The sequence below is a fragment of the Meleagris gallopavo genome, chromosome 8 (assembly GCF_000146605.3).
Source record: "Meleagris gallopavo isolate NT-WF06-2002-E0010 breed Aviagen turkey brand Nicholas breeding stock chromosome 8, Turkey_5.1, whole genome shotgun sequence".
In the NCBI taxonomy this organism is placed as follows: Eukaryota; Metazoa; Chordata; class Aves; order Galliformes; family Phasianidae; genus Meleagris; species Meleagris gallopavo.
The window spans coordinates 27,715,063-27,732,251 of NC_015018.2; the positions used below are offsets into that span (position 1 = coordinate 27,715,063).

The window sequence follows — 17,189 nt, forward strand, 5'->3', positions numbered from 1 at the left end:
TACAAATTTGTAAAATTGGTACAAATTCATTATACAAAAGATAAAGAAAAGGAAATGATGAAGAAAAAAATAAATATAAACCTTGAGTTTATAATCTAAAAAATCTTAAGATTTTGACCTGAAATCATAGTGTGAGCTAGGATTCAGGCATGGTTGCAGCTTTCTCTAAATTGGCAGAATTTCAATTTGGCCATTATAATTCGAACAATATATTTTCAGCTCACTTGGGAAACAAATTCATCACCTGTTTTTGTGTTGTTGTTGTTGTTGTTGTCTTGGCACAATTTGCAAATGAAAATACACTGGGCTTGCACTTGAAAATCTCTGAAGTAACTGTACATGCACCCCATCTTAGTGACTTTTTTTGTGCTAGGAAGAGAAATGTTTTAATTAAGGCCTTTGTAAGTACCTACAGTGAGAAAGGGATATGGTCTCAAGCAGTAATACAGAAACATGGGGCAGTGAATTCTTGCTAAATATTTTCGGATTGGATAACCAAATTCTACTTATTCTGGAATATTTCAGGAACTGTCTAATGTACTGATCTGATCACAGAGCTTGACAGGATTTTCTCTGAGATTAAGGAGATTCAATAAGGCTGGAAAGGGACAACTGTAATTTCCTTAAAAAAAGAATGAAAAAAAGCAAGGGCTGGGCAATTGGACAGCAAATAATTTATTACTAATTCTTAGGAAAGTATTAAAATAAAATTTTTTTCAAACGATCTTCAAGAATTTAGTAGAGAGCAAAGATGAAGGTGACATTCGGTATTGTTTTGTCAAGTACAAGTGTATGGGAACTGCTGAATCATGGCCTGAACCTCTGATTGACTACTTGAGGCGAGCAATAAGTCAGCCCTGGGAGCACAGGTGAAGGCAATTCACCTGTGCTATCGGAAGGGGTGGAGCCTTGTTCCTCCTCTCCTAGACCCCATTTAAGAGCTGACTGCCACTGGGGAAGGGTCTCTTTTGGAGATTGTTCCTCTTGGAATCTTCTCAGCGAGCTAAGGACAGGGGTAAACTTTCCATCCAATCTTCTTTAGTGTGATAATCTACTTAGCCTAACTTTCTTGTTTACTTCTTAGTTATAACATCTGTATATTCATTGATTATACAACAAGTAAAGCCAAACCAAACTGGTTTCTTGATACAACACACATGCAGATATTTTAGAGAAGAAGGAAGCAAGATACAGCATTAGTTCTGACAATATTTGTCATGAACAACCTGAAGGAGTATTCACAGTCAGATTATAGTGTGAAACTATATGCTTAGGGTAGTTCATTCTAAGCGATCCAGAGTGGAATGGGGAAAGTGACATCAAGTGGGATTCTGCTGTGATCTGATTCTGGTGTTTATTTGTGATGAGCCAAGGTTATTGCATATGTAACATCACTGAACTGAGAGTGTGCAAACATATTGTAGGATGGAACTGCAGTCTGCACAGAAGAAGATAGGAGAATCTGACATAATTGGCTGGAAAGTTACAATTTCAGCATTCTGTAATTGGCAAATAAAAGAGTCTTCTCTGAGGAAGATGTAAGCATCTGCAAGGAAAAAAAAAAGTAGAAAAAAGTAGGGGGAAATGAGTTTCAGAAAAGTTTCCGAGTGAAAACCTTAGTAATAATATTCAGAAAATGAAGTGGAGCTATAATGGATTCTGGTAAAGATCTGGTATAATGCTACCAACAAACAGATCTGTAAGGTGGTAGAACTGAGCCTTCTGTTCTGCTGTGTAGGATCTGGGGCTCCACTTCTTAATGAGAGTGCGAGGCAGCTGGAGATGCAGAGGGGAGCACTGAAACTGGGAGCGGATGTGGTGAGAAAATGCTTGTATCCCCACGGTAGTTTGAAGTTGAGAGGATTGAAGGGAAGCTTCAAATTCATGAAAAGCTCCTGTGGAGGAGATGAGTGTTATTTTTTTCTCAGATACAGCCAGGACAAGAAGCAATTGGCTTAAATGTCAGCATGGAGATTTAATTTAGATTTTACAAAAGACCTTTCTGGCCCAGGGGCTGTCAAGCAATCCAGACTTCTGGAGTGACTGTGGAAACCCCATCGCTGGGGCCTTTCTTGGAAACTTCTGTATCTGCTGGAAGGATCTTAGTCACGCTGCAGCTTGCTGTTGTGTAGGACCAAAGGATAGAGATGGACAAACTGATCTCATCTGGTACCGCTTATACCCAATTTCCTTTATTAGATCATATTTACTATCTTCAAGGAAATCTGAATTGCTACAGGAACAGCTGAAAATTTTATTTCAGAGTCGGGAATTATAAGCTTGATGCCTGTTGTTTAAGGTAAATAACTGAAGCCATTTTTAACAGTTGAGATAATAGTGGATGGTATTAATGATGCCTCATTTCAAAAACAGTAGCTTAATAAAATGAATAGGATGTATCCAATTCTTCTTCTGAAAACTTTTGATGTAAGTTAGCTTCATACTCTGTCTATTCCACTTATAAACATGACACTTTATACTGAAGTACTGCGCTGTCGGTGTTAATAATTCTTTAGAGAACATTTTAAAAAGCATTTCTTTGTGTGACATCACTGTAAATGAAAGAGTTCCAAAAAGTAGTTTGTATAATATGGTACTTGAATCTCACTTTCATTTTCTGAAATAATTAATTTAAACACGTATTTTAATATATTCATTTATAAATAACTGTCCTTGGGCAAATTTGGTAGAATGACTTATGTGGAAACATTTTAACATTTATAATTAGTGGATCTAGTTCTCTTTTCCTTTGTACACAGCATTAGTTTGCTGAATAAGTATTTTTAGAAACTTTCTGTGAATTGAAAATGGCTCTGCTGGTTATTAGCAAAACAATAACGGTTTGCTGAAAGGATTTTTTAAGCCTATTTGATTAAGAAGAGTACAGTGCTGGAGTTAGCAAGGCCTGCAAAAAGACTTAAGTCTTGATGAACCTTTAAAATGATTATGGTTACAGAACTACGTAAATGCACAACATGAATTCATGGGATTAGGTATTGTTTAGTGCTTCTTAAATTTGAAAGCAGTGAGTTGTGGTATAGAATTGAATTTTGAGCTTATTATTTATTCTTCAAATCCAAAAAATCTTCATATACTAAATGAATCCTTAGGGAAAGTACCTGAAGAGCGGGTCAGAACTTCACTGTAACTATAAACTGTTTGCAAATGAGCATAAACCAGTGTGCCATTTCCATTGTAATACACAGCTTTTTATACTTGCAGTCTTATAAAGATGGGAATTCTCTTCCATAACGAGAAACATCCTTATCCTAAAGTCACAGCAGATTCATGTTTTGCTCTTTTCTTTCTAATGTGCAGAACATAAAGAGTCTGTTCCTTGGATCTAGCAACAAAATGACCTTTTTTCGGGCTCGTCTTTTTTTTTTCTCTTTTTTGATTTGTTCAAGGGAAATTACAGACAACTGGTATTTGGTTTCCAAAAAGGATACGTAAAAACTTGACCTTTTGGAACAGTTATTTTTTGGGATGTGTACACTGTATTTTAAGTATGTCTTAGCTATTTGCTGGACTATGTCTAGTTTAAATAACCCTTCATTTTATTCAGTGCAATGCTAGAATGAGAAGTATAACTCCTCTCTCTTTTTTTTTTTTCTCAAGACAGACATTGCACACACCTGAAAGCACCTTTTATTCAGACAATTTTGAATGAGAGTGGCATGGAATAGGCTCTGATATCTTAGTAACTTTCTGCAGAGTCTATTTTGCAGTGCAAATAGCATGTTAGTCTATGGCCGTCTTTTTAATATCTCATTTTCTTTCTGAATGCACTCTTGGGTTAGAGCACTTCCACTTAGCGGGCTGGGAAATGAGGCACAGGGAAGGCAAGTGGCCAGGGTTGTTTAGGAAGTTCATGGTGAAGAGAATGAGTGAATCTAGACTGTAAAACTACTACTGCTGTCATGAGCATGGTTATTCCTGCTTCTTGGTTTCCAATCGTATCCTTTGTTAGCTTCTTAAAGTCACCATATCTGCTGCAATAATGGAATGGTGAGTTTATTTCACTTCACAAATAAAATAGTTTAATGACTATGACCTACTGTTCCAATGAAATCAGCTGATTTGGAAATTAATCAGGTAGGTCATTCAAAATGTAAATGAGAAATTTATTTCCTTTCCAGCTATGTAAATACCTCATGTAATCTGAAGAGATTTGTACCACCAGTAGTTACAATGAGAAAAGTTACAGTGAAAGCAAATTTCTGTGCAAATTAAAGCTACTAATCAGAGTTGCATTGAATTATCACTGTGTACAATTCAGTCTGAAAATGAGAATTTAGGAATTTTGAGGATAATTAAATTCTCTTGCTAACTAGTATGCCCATAGTCCAGTTGGATTTGTGTATTCATTAAACACATTTAGGCTACTTCTGTTGATTAGATATGGCAATAAAATACCTCAGGAATATGACTGAATTGTATGGCTCATAGAGAATGTCTGTTTTTGCAGGACTGTCTCTTAACATACTTGTTTTTACCCCGGAAGTTTGTCAAATGCAATGCAGCCATAGATTAATTAATGCAACTAGCATTGATGTTTTGATATTTTTTTTTATATTGCCATCAGTTTTCCTTGAAATCTCACATAGCAGAGGACATTTTAATGCTTTTGTTGTAGCTATTTGGTGTTATTTGCATCAGTATTTAACAGCACAGAAGCAGAAGACGAGTCAGAGCTGAGTGATGAGTAAGCAGAATAGGAATTTCAGATTAGATAATTGGAAAAACAGTGTCACTAACAAGCTGCCAGAAAGACTGTAGAAGCACTGTTCTTCGAAATTTTGAATACTCATCTTGCCAGAGTAACTCATGACTTGTTATAATGTTGCTAGTAATTATGCTTCAATGGAAAAAAGAAAACTAAAATCTAGGATGTGAAGGATGCAAACCTAGGTACAGCTGTGCTACTGATAAAATTATAGCTACCCTTTCATCTGCATCAGAAGGATCTTTGAAAAGGCTTTTCTATTTAAAAATGTTCTCCTCCTCTTCAGCTATCCTAATCTATCAGTTTGTCAAGTTTGTCTGTTACAAAGAGAAAGTACACCTGTCTTAGTTCCTATCATCTAATGCTTTTTTCAAAATAGGGCTTTTAGAAGAGCATAGAAAAGGCAGTGTTAATTATTTTGAATGCAAGTCTAGATGTAATCAAACCAAATGCATTCAAATGAGACATTTCTTCTTAAGAAGAACTTTACAAGTTATGCACTTTCTCACAGAAGATTCTTTGGAACATTTTTATTCTCTTAAAAATGTATTTATCAGAGAAGTTCTGATCAACAGCAGAACATAACTGTGTACTCAGGCAAATATTTCTCTGTGACATATTTCTAGATGGTCATGGTATATCGTCCTGTCTTGTCCTATCCCATCCATCATGTTCTTGAATTATGAGTTTTGAGTTAGAAATTGGTGAAGTAATTTATACTATCATGATATCTTGTTGTTCTTCACTGATGACAAATACTATTTTATTTTTGAGATAAGCTCTGTAATAGGATATGAATTAACTTTAAAATTAATACTCTGAAATTGTTGGAAAAGAAATGAGAGATGTCTAGAAACCAAATCTCATCAATATTCTTGGACTTGAAAATTATGAAACTGATTTCAAGCTTTACCATAGTCAGTCAGAGGTTCACTGTATTTTTCAGTCTCATGCTGAGACATTCAGGTTTTGATTTTTCCATAATTTTAAGTGAATATCTAGGCATATTCTTAAATCTGAATATTATACATTAAATTTATGATACCCATGTGTAAATATATCTTGGAGAATTTCTCTGTTTCCTGCCCTATCAGATGAATGATAGGAATCTCTCCATACCTGTAGGGGCTGTGTGAAACTAGTTGTGACTGGAGTGTGGGTTGTCATACCTGACTGCCACCTGTGGTAGCATACCCATACTCACAATTTTCTTTAACTGGAACTTTTTGTTTGTTCCAGTCTTGATACATGAACAGCTGCAAATGGTGTGAGTTCGTGTCCTTTTCTGTCCACAAATCAGATTTTAAACTCATAAGATCTACTGCTTTTCTCCTTGTTCCCCCTTATTTTCTATTTTTTCTCTGCACCTTATTAAGAACTTTAAAATGCTGAGCAGAAAGAAGCAGTATTTTGAGTTTTGTTTTCATGTGCAAGTGCTCAGCTGCCAAACTCAGCAGCACTTCATGGATAGCTAAACATTTTAAAATTTTCATTCTTGTTTACAGAACTAATTAAGAATCTTCATAGTATTAATCATCACAGTTCTATTCGTACATGACAGAGTATCAACATTTCAGCTACTGCCCTGTGAATGAGAATGCTTTGCTTTTAGCCATTTGTTCAGTAGAGGTGAAGAAAACATCTAACCTTAAAAAAAAAAAACAAAACGAAAAGTATAAAATACTCATTCCTTTATGTTCTGTATCAACTATGTCTTTTAAATAAACATTTGTGCATTTGTAGCATATGTTATTCTGCTCAATTAACTACTTTTTCCAAGCAGTTCTATTTGTTTCAAATGATGTCTGGCTTCCCATTAAAAAATATGCATTTGCCAATAGCTCTGTAGGCATACAGTACAGTAATGAGGTCCATATGGTAGGACTGCTCTAATAACATTGTTTTCTTTCATTTTTGTTATTTTAGGAAGAAAATGAGTTAAATACAGTAATTCTATCATTTAGCAACTCAGTATTTTTACACTTGAAATTTTTTTTGTGGTGTTTACCAAGTTGCTGGTGAGACATGGTAGCTATAGTAGTTCTTTCTGTCTGTAAATATACAAAGATATTGGTTTCTGCTTTGCTTCCGGACCAATCTGTACCAAAACCATCAGCTTCACTTTGAAATGGAAGGCTCAAAAACTAATTTCTAGCCATCTGGATATTCAAAATAGGCTTTCCTTTATTCTTCACTCGTATACATCTCAGTTATCCCCTTGGTATGATATATGGGGAACCCATTGGTGCAGTTGCCTACTGAAAGATTCAGAGCATGGCTACAAAAAAGGGCCTTTGGAATATGCAGGGTATGAGTTAAAAGAATACTGAACTGTTTAGATTTTAATGGTCTGAGTGCTTCTTTAGATTTCTAAGACAATGTTAAAATGTAAGTTGAGAAAAAAATACATGAAAGGTATTGCAAAACGAGGTGGTTGTTGTGTCATAGACCTTAAATCAAGAGTGTTTATTAGTAAGCTGCCAGAAATATTTGTATACCCTTTACTATTTCAAAGGGTTTTATGAGCAGTGTGTCACAGTGCCAGTGTCATTAACATTCAAATGCCAGGTTCTAATGTTTAAGCTTTCCAGATAAACAGTAAGGAGAAAAACATGAAAATGAAACTGAGATATTTCCTAATAAAACATTTTTGTAAGCGTTTTGTCTTCTCAAGATGCTGTGACATCCTGTTCAGCTGAAGGAGCACACAACTTTAATTGCATGACTCATTCACTTTAAATATTTAATAATGCTTTTATTAGTTGCACTGAACCAGTGGAGTAAAATCTGTAATATCTACTGCTGGTCATCATTTTTATTCATCATGGTTTAATAAGCATTATAATTACAGATTGAGGAAGAAATATGAGTTAGCTTTGTGGTTTTGCTCGGGACTTCTGTGCACTCTGGTCTGATTGGAAGGGATTATACAAGCTCTGTGAGCATAACTGATCATACTTACATATACTGATGCAGTCTTTCCAATACTAACACATTATTCTTCATATTAAGTAACGGCAGGAATGATGCTGTATAAAATGACGAGTCCTGACACTGTTAGCTCCATCTGGTTTAATAGCAAAGTATGAAAATTTGAAGGCCAAGTGGGCTTTTTCTTGGCAGGTGTTCTGATGCATGCTTTATCAGTGAAATTAGACTTCAACTATTTATACCAACCATTTCCCATATCTGTCTCCAGCTTGCACAAATAGCAAAGTTATTTCATGAATAGCCAGCTAAGGGAGCGTTCATTTCAAGATTTCATCAGTTCTAGCTGAAAGACTGTTTGTAGATGACATAAACTCTCCAGGCTCAGTCATCAAGTAAATACTGATGATGATCAATTGGTATAAATTTCTTCCTTTAATATTAAAAATATGATATGAGTATTTGCATGCTATTTGCATTCTTATGTTGTAACGGGAGGTATAGTAGGGAAGCCTAATATTTGGTGCAGTTTTTAATGTTTTGTTAAAACATCATTTTTTCCCCATCAGCAACTTATGCGGGAGCGACAGCAGATGGCCAGCCGCCCCTTTGCTTCTGTCGATGTAGCACTGGAAGTAGGAGCTGAGCAAACAGACTTTCTACGAGGGCCATTAGAGGTAGGAAACAGTGGTGCTGACAAGGGACCATTGTCATTTGCATATTTATATTGCTAGTCTCATCTGCATCTGCTTTTGAAACCAAGCAGTGTCTGATTACCTGGAGCTGACAAGTCTCAGCTACATATGTTATGCCATTTTCAAGGTGCATAGTTTTAATAGCATGACATGAGCTGTAACAAAAGCCACTGGAGAATCTATTAGCCTCGGCTGGAGTGACAGTCAGCTCACCTGGCGCTCCTTCCATGATGGATATGAGCTGGAGGAATGCAAGACACAGGAGAAAACAAACCTCATGCTCAGTCCTTCGAGTGCACAGTGCCCCCTAGTTAACATCTATCTTAATTAGCAGAGATTGCAGCAAACAAACAAATAAATAAATAAAGCAGCTGTGAGTAGCATTTCAGTGTTTTATATGTACAGATTTAAAGAACACTGAGTATACTGCATATTGTCATTTGTAGGTAATGGCTACATTACTGCATTCTTTTATTGTAATTGCAGACCATTGAAAAAGAATAATAATATGCATGGCAATGTAATATTGGAACAGTGTAATAATGCATGAAATGGATTCTAGAAGTTTCACCTGAAAATAGAAGGAGAATTACAATATGTGGATAATAATGAATATCTAACCTAAGTTGGTCTTTTCGTAGATGCTAATCCTCTATTCCTTTACTTTTATTTACAATATTGTGTTTACAGTTATTACTTTATCTTATTTACGGTGGGACCTGAGAATGAGGTGTGATAGCTCTGAAATCTTTCAAGATTGTACTTTTCTTTTCATTGCTGCCAATTCCTCTTAAATTCAAAGCTTCTCTTACTTTTCTCAATAGCCTCTTTCAATTGAAGATTAAATATACTCTATCAAATCTCTAAGGTTCATAGAGAAGTGAGCAATGTGAAAAGCAGATTCATAGCAACAAAAAAAAAAAAGTATCAACTCTTGAGTACTTACCAAATTGAGGCTCTCTGTCCTTCTACTGCACAGGAAGCAATCAGAATTATTCTTGCTGATATATTTTAAATACTTGGATTAGATAGTGCATAAAAATGCCATATCTCTTTGGAGAAGCTCTGTTATTTTTGAACAAAAAGCTCATCCCCATCATTCACCTTACTTCTGTCTCCTTTATCTTGGAACGGAAGATCACTCCAGCTCATAGACTGAGGACAAAATACACTGTAGTTAAAAGTTAACTTTTTGGAATGTGTTTTCATTGTTTCAGTGCTGACACCTGAGAACAATTTCTGTTGTCTTTTTTGAGGGAGGCAATGAGTGGGAGCTGTGGCACCCAAACTAATTCTGTACATACTGATATTTAATTAAACTTTAGAAGTAAACATCACAAGTTAATTGCCATGTTTTCTTCTCTAGTATCTTTTACACAGTGCTAAAAGGAGGAGATGCTAAAATATTTTAATTTTATTTTACAGTTTTTGTTAGCTATTTCTTCCTAGACTAAGCATTTTTCAAGTAATTGCTTAGTATTCAGCTAGCATAGGGTTGCTTTTTATAACTAATTAATATACAGTTATGCACAGAATAGAGGCCATTCAAAATATCCTTGAAATTACAACACAATGATCTATATCAAAACAAAACATTGTGCTGAGCATTAAATGAATGTGATTCAGAATATTGATTGGCTTTTCAAGTATATTCTGCAAGAAAGTGCCATCTTGAGGTTTCTAACCCAGATCTATCCTGAATTTGCAAATGGACACTAGAAGCTGTAGTTGCCATTCTATTTTTTAATCTCAGATCTCGTTTGGGCTGAAGGGAATTTGGATGGCACATGTATTTTCAGGATACAGTGCTTAAGCAGAAGACATGCAGTAACTATAACTTAATCTTAAAATTGTTTTTATAATCCTTTGATATCTGGTGTCCATTGAGATTATTTGAAGTTAGGGGTCTTTCAGGAAAAATGAGCAATATTCAGTAACTCCCTTCCAAATGTTCCCCTGGCACTGTGGAGAACTTGCACTGACATACCAGGGTTTCCAGTTTTAATCAGGAGCACTGTGGCTCCTCACATTTCTTTTACGTTGTGCATTACTCACCAATTCTTTGGATGTTATTTATACATTTTTATTGATGCTGTGCTTTCAATCACATTGTACTGGTTCATTGATCCATGGACACTGGTTTTGTACAGTTGCTGTTCCATATTAATATTGATTGTCTGTCACATGTCAATATTCATACGACTGCCTACATGGTAATTTCATTTGGCCACTTTGGTTATCTTTTCTTATTTATTTCCTTTTTTTTCTGAATATTTAGGAAAATTATTTTACTATACAGTTTTATTTTGCAGTAGGAAGGTATGTTTTAACCACTGTTTAGAAACTGTATTTGTAAATACGTAATAAAATTATACTGTACTTAAAATATACCTTCCTTAGATACTTACATTACAACTGATAGTAGACCCAAATACTTTGAGAGAGCTGCAATTTGCAACAGATTAAAATAAAACCTTGAAAACTACAGGGGGGTACTGAAATTTTAGGCTCTCTTGCTATTTTGGACTCTCAAGGAGCCAGCCTATCTTTCTTAATGTTTTGCCAACAAAAATGACAGTATCTTTATAATAACTCCAAAAAAAAAAACAAAAAAAACCCACACACAAAAAACCAATCATCTGCATCATATTCCTTCTGTTTCCTGCTGAGCGGGTTTTTCAGGCCTTTGCTTTTCCCAATTTAACTAATATTATTCATCCATTCTTTACCTCTTCAGGCTGCCTTTCAGTGCAACTGTTTTATAACGTGACATTAACAAGTCTTGTGTTGTCATCCATTTTGTCATTTTGGTCTTATATCAATGCTTAAATATCTTATTGTCAGCTTAAACTTAGCACAGAAGAAATCAAACAGATTTTTCCCTTGCCCTCCTTCACTTTTAGCATCACACGAACCACATATGCTAAAAGTATTGATATTTTTTTATTTGATTATCCTAATTCTAAATATATGAAGCAGTACTTCTTGTTGTGGCTTGGTATTTATGATACTAATCTTGTGGCCTAATTTGGAGAGAAAAAGGTCTGTTTTGCCTATGGCAGCCCCAGTCTGCAGCTTAATCTACTGCCACTTGGGGGACATTTCCCTACTTACTCTTAAGTTTCGCCAGTTGAGGAGAGGCAAGGGAGTTAGGTGAGCAGAGAGCCTCCATGTTCCAAGAGGAGAAAAGGAAGGGAGGAGTGTAGTGAAGTGGCTGATATCCAAGGGAGGTAAAGAAAAAAAGGAATTCCTAAGGTTCCACTGCTCACAGTTTCAGGTAGCACAGGCTGTTAAAGAACAGAGAAAGAAAACATCAAAAGCTCTCTGTTCAGAGTTTGATAATATTGTGATATTTTGTGATACCACCATATTTTTTTCCAGTACTTTTCAGTACTGAAATCATAAAAAATTAAAGTAGCATCTTACATCAGAAGACATGGTACGTATTTCTACGCAGTGCCCTCAGTGTTAAAGCATTTTTTATTTCTTTCATTTCTTCTCTGGACATGGCTTTTTACTCTTCAGTTCTTCAGTATATCAATTAGGCTGCCTTCATATTCCACTCCTCCTGTAAGGAATGTTGTTTGTGTTTTTTTTTTTTCTCAAATATAAATCACTTTTGAAGATTTGCTTCCTCTGATGCTTCCAGTCATTTTAGTTAATCTGTATGTTAAGCGAAAAGATTTTTTCTCTAACTTGTGGCTACTTTTCAGCTTTTTCATAGCCCCTATGTTATTCTGAAACAGGAACGGATTCTTTCATGAAGCCTGTGAGATAAGGTAGACAGTACTGTAAATTCTAGTATACCGTTATGCTAAGTCTCTGAAAAGCAGCATTTGCTGTGCTACATCTGCTGCAGTAAAGACAGTTACATTGCTGTCTGCATAGGAAACAAGTGCAGATTTGCTCATTTGATCATACATTTGATATCTATGCAGTATGACTGGGATTATAATTTTTTTTCAGATCAGTGTTCTTTAAGTTATTTTTGCAGAGAAACGTAGTAATCCTTTCAATCATATATTTTTTTTCCATCACGTTACTGTATTTCTTGTAGAACAGTCACAGATGTTAGATTGATCTCTACTTCTGAAAAGGTAAGATAATCACAAGGATTTGGGAATTCAGATAAAATCTGGCCTTTCTCTAGTAAGCAGCAAGAAATATTTATGGTACATTAAACAAGTTTTGAATTTCAGGCAATTCTGAAAACTATAAGCAAAGCTCATCTGAGTCTCCTATGGAGATACTCAAGACCTGTCTGGATGCCTACCTGTGTGACCATCTGTAGGGAACCTGCTTTAACAGGGGGCTGGACTCTATGATGGCTAGAGGTCCCTTCCAATCTCTGCAGTTCTGTGATTCTGTGATTTGTTCTCACTTATTTGAGTTACAGAATTGGATGTTATGCACCAACACCAGTAGCTTGGCTTATTATGCCAAGAATGGCTATTGGAAATCAGAGTGACTTATTAAAATGCATTAAAGTCCTGTACCAGAGTTTTGTGAAGTTTGGGTAATTGAAGCTTATACTAATAAGATGTGTTGCTGGTTTCACCAGCCAATAAATTGTCAGAACTTTTTAGCTTGCTTTATAAATAATTCCAGTTAAGTTGTGTTCGTTTTCTTGTTTAATTTGAATGATTCAATGAGTAATCTTTGAAACTGCAAGCTAAGCATACTTCACTATTTTGTACAAAGTGAAACTAGTTGTATGCTTTCTCAGCGTTCAGTTCTCATTGTGTTGTTGACATAATGTCTAAGAGCAAGGAACAGACTCTTACCAATTCAGATTGTCTTTGATATTCTCAGTTCCCAATTTTAGACTCAGTATAAATTAAGCCCCACTGTAAGAGAGTAATAACTTATTGAAGACAAGGACGAAATTGTCCTTAGAATGGTCATTCTGTTCTCATTGAACGTGAAGGCACTGCATATTTGGCAAGAGGTGATATCAAAGACCATTATACTTGAATTTTTTGTTTATTTAAAAAATCATGCTATATAACTTACAGTTTCAAGTGTTGTTCATACAACCTGGTTGGAGAGCTGAACTTTAAGTACGGTTAAAGAACATACTAATTACATAATATTTTGTTATTAATCTTGTATAAAATAGTAACAGATCTGGTTGTTTTGTTTACAATATGATAACTAACAGTTATCCCACACTATCTTTTCATTAAAGTAAACATTCTCCTATATAGGGAAGGATACATTTGTTGGCTAATCAGCCTATTTCTACCTGTTTGATTAGTGCTGGAGAAGGTGCAGTATCAAGTATAGATGCAGCTTGTGAGACAGTTCAACAGTAATCACACAAAACAAATTGCAGGTTGTTCTGATTGATGCCAGGGCCTACAAAAGCCATAGGTGGATTCAGGGGAGCATAAATGTCATTTAGAGACATCTACCCTGTTACTTGTTTTCATTATCATTCAGAAACTAAGGGTGCATTGTTTCTTTTGTAACTTATAATACTTTGGATATGCATGTGCAAAGCTGTTGTTATTTGAGCTCTCATTTAATTCTCATTTTCTTTTTATCTTAGTAATGGTTTTATTTTACCCTGTAATAATTTCAAATCTGTATGATCCATATGATGTGTCTGTAAGTCTGGTTGGTATTGGAAAGACCTTGCTTAAGTACTGTGTCCAATCTGAGTCACTGCAATGGAGGAGAGAGAATTTAGATCAGAACTATGTGAGCAATCAGAGCCAAGGGAGTTGAGTAGACTATTGAAACAAGACAAAATAATAACCTTCAAATATGCAAAATGTTAGTAGCAATCAGGAGAGTAATAACCTTTTCGTTGTGTGCACTGTAGGCAGCAAAGGTGTGATGGACTTAAATTTTAGTAGAGAAGGTTTAGGCTTAGTATCAGGAAAAGCTTCTCATAATAAAACGGAATCACTGGAAGTGGTTGCCTGGAGAGGTTATGTAATTTCCTTTATCGTTTTTTAGAACGGTGGACGAACAGTTCTCAGAAATGATGTATGGCTACATTTGCTAGTCTCCTTTCAGCTCTGCCTTTATTATGAACCTGATTGCCACCTAGCTCTTCCTTCTGAACATCTTCCATTTCTGTTGTTTGGAGACCTTAATTGCCTTCACTGCACTATTAGTTTTCTGTTACTGAATGATTCTGACCCTTCTCTTCAGTGTTGCAGTTACATTCATTGATCACATCCTCAGTTTTCTTCCAAGATTGGGCACCATTAAGTCTCTCCATGACTCTGCATTTGCTTAATGTGATCTCCAAATCGTTCTGGAATTGCTTTAACTTTTCTCATTGAAGTCTGTATTCATGATATAATTATTTTTTATCTTAACCACCTTACCATTTTTGTAGCCTTTCAAAATCCATACACCCTAAACTAGCAGATCTCAAATAAATGTAGTCAGATAATACACCTGATGCTGAAGAAAAGAGTCTATATTGGATCTCAATTTCTTTTTTTTTTCTTGCGTTACTCAAGGACTATACTAAATTTGCTGAACTGTTTCAAGAAGTCCATTGCCTTGTGCTACATTTTGACCTTGTCTCACTGCATTCTCTTCTGCTCATTCCGTCAGTCCTATTTATCTGAAAATTTTTATTTTTCCCTGAACTATTCAGTTACTTTAAATCCTACCTTCAAATCTTTGTCTGCTCCTTTGCAAAGGATTCTTGAAGATTCTTCTATGATAACATATGAAGGCATTATTAAGATATTTTATACCATAAATATTCATGTTAATTGTTAACAATGTTGGCATATGGCAGAATCCTTGAATGAATTTTTTTAGAATTCTGGATTGATTCTGGAATTTATGCAGTCTCTAAACTTACAGAAAACATACTTTTAATGCCTGAATTCTCCTATTTGGTTACTTATTTCTGTTGAGTCAATTTACATTCATTGACCGGGCACTATAAGAAGGTGTTGAATGTGGTGGATACAAGATCTGTGTACTTCCAAGCTGGTCTCCTGATATTTCATGGTAACATGCCTTGAAGGTAAAAGCTCTGCTGATTCACCTCAGTTACTTTAGTGAAACTGTTTTTATTCAGGTTGGTTTTTTTAATAAAAATGTATTTTGCACATGTACCATAATCAGGTAACTATAGAAATTTCTTGGATAGAAATATATTGTTTGTTTCCAACAAAATTGCCAACAAATGTTATGCTCGATTGGAACAATTAGCAGGATTTTTGGCTGACTAGCTAAATGTAGGTGTTTCAGTGATATTGGCATGCTGTGAATAGAAATTGTTAAATTACTGTATTATGCATAGTTGCAAATTGAAAGTATCAAAATACACATTCTAATTGTTTTCAAGCACAAGTGTATAGATGTGTCTGTAAATGTTATGAAAAATGACACTTTACCTGCCCTATTTTTTTTTTTTTTACATTAATAAATGTAATCTTGTTTCATAAGGTAAAAAGGTAGAAAAATCAGTGAACGCAAAACAGAATAAATGTGTGTGCAGTGCTAGGATTATCTTTTAGTAGGATTTCTCGGGGAATCTCGCCTTTGGATAACAAATCCCCAACAATGTAATTGTTCTAAAATTAGAACAAACTTACCAAAGCTAGGAAGTAGCTGTACTATCAGGATAACCAAAAAAGCACGTATGTTTAAGTTTTTTTTTTTTTCAAGGTTTATTTATCTGGGCCTGTCTGTATACCCCATTTTCACATGCCTTTCCCTGCCAGGTGGCTCCTTCTTATTATATACATTTTCCATAGCTACAGAGAATGTTCTTTCCATCCCAGTATCTAACTTTGGTTTTGCCTGCTTGCTTTGTGCATCATGGCTCTTGGATTTCCAGTTGCACAGGGGCTCAATATGAAGAAGGCTGAGATGTGCTCCTGTTCAGGTAGACCGTGTCACACTCCTGGATTTTGTAGAGATTGAAGCTCAGTTCTCTCCTTGATGGGGCCACTTTTCATTTGTGCTGTTGTACAAAAGGCAGATGAAAACCCTGCTCTCATTATGTGCCCATCATCAAGGTGGGAGGAGTTTAATACTTTGCTACCCAGTGCTTCTTGTTCCCCATGTTCTCAGTGGAAGAAGAGAGAGTCTGCAGTTTAGATGTTACTTTTCCCTGTTCATATTTTGAGAAGTGGTAGATTTCTTTTTTTTAAATTGGTTATTTAGAAAGGCCTGGTAATAATTGCGAACCTACTAAATTACTTCTTTGGTGAGATGAACTCAAAATTTCAAAGAGGCGATAAAAAGGCTGGGCATGTAAGTTACAAGACATTTCATTGGCTTAAAGCAGAGGTAGAAACACTGCTTATGATGTTGGCTTTAGTAATCATCTCAGCATTTTTAATTGCAAAAAGTATAATGTTCTTAAAATTTTGAAAAATGATTAACCCCAATCAGGTTTTAGGACCCAATGGTATCATTCCTTAATTGTTCCAAAGGAGTTTTTCCATGTAAAATTTATTTTGTAGATCAAAGGATTGTGAATTGTATACTGCAGTGTAGTAGGCACTTCTATAAAGTAGAGATTACAAAAGCATTTAGATGCAGTGACATTGGGAATATCAGTAAGTTCGAATAACAACCATCTCTATATTAGGAATCCTTCTAATGACTTAGCAGTATTTTTGATGTGTGATTGCTTCCAGTTATACACATAGTGTACTTTAGTAATCTACTAGAACTTCCTATAACAAAAACTGTAAAATATGATGTAAAATATGATTATTAGTAGAGGAAAGAAATAAAGTTTTAAACAGATACGTATGAAATGAATTTTTCCTTTTATTTCCCAGTGCTATTTCTCATACTATATGCTTAGCAAGATGACCTTTCTCTTATCTTTATTATTCAGCTTTTTG

At 35.2% G+C, this 17,189-nt stretch overlaps 1 long non-coding RNA gene across 1 annotated transcript in view; it reads left to right on the top strand.

The window, feature by feature from the left end:
- Positions 1 to 2,067: 2,067 nt before the first annotated feature.
- Positions 2,068 to 17,189, top strand: part of LOC109368867 — a 37,452-nt gene continuing 22,330 nt past the window's right edge. Inside the window, exons 1-2 of the long non-coding RNA XR_004160554.1 lie at positions 2,068 to 2,299; positions 8,224 to 8,331. This is a non-coding gene — a long non-coding RNA (uncharacterized LOC109368867). The remainder of the gene's footprint in view (positions 2,300 to 8,223; positions 8,332 to 17,189) is intronic.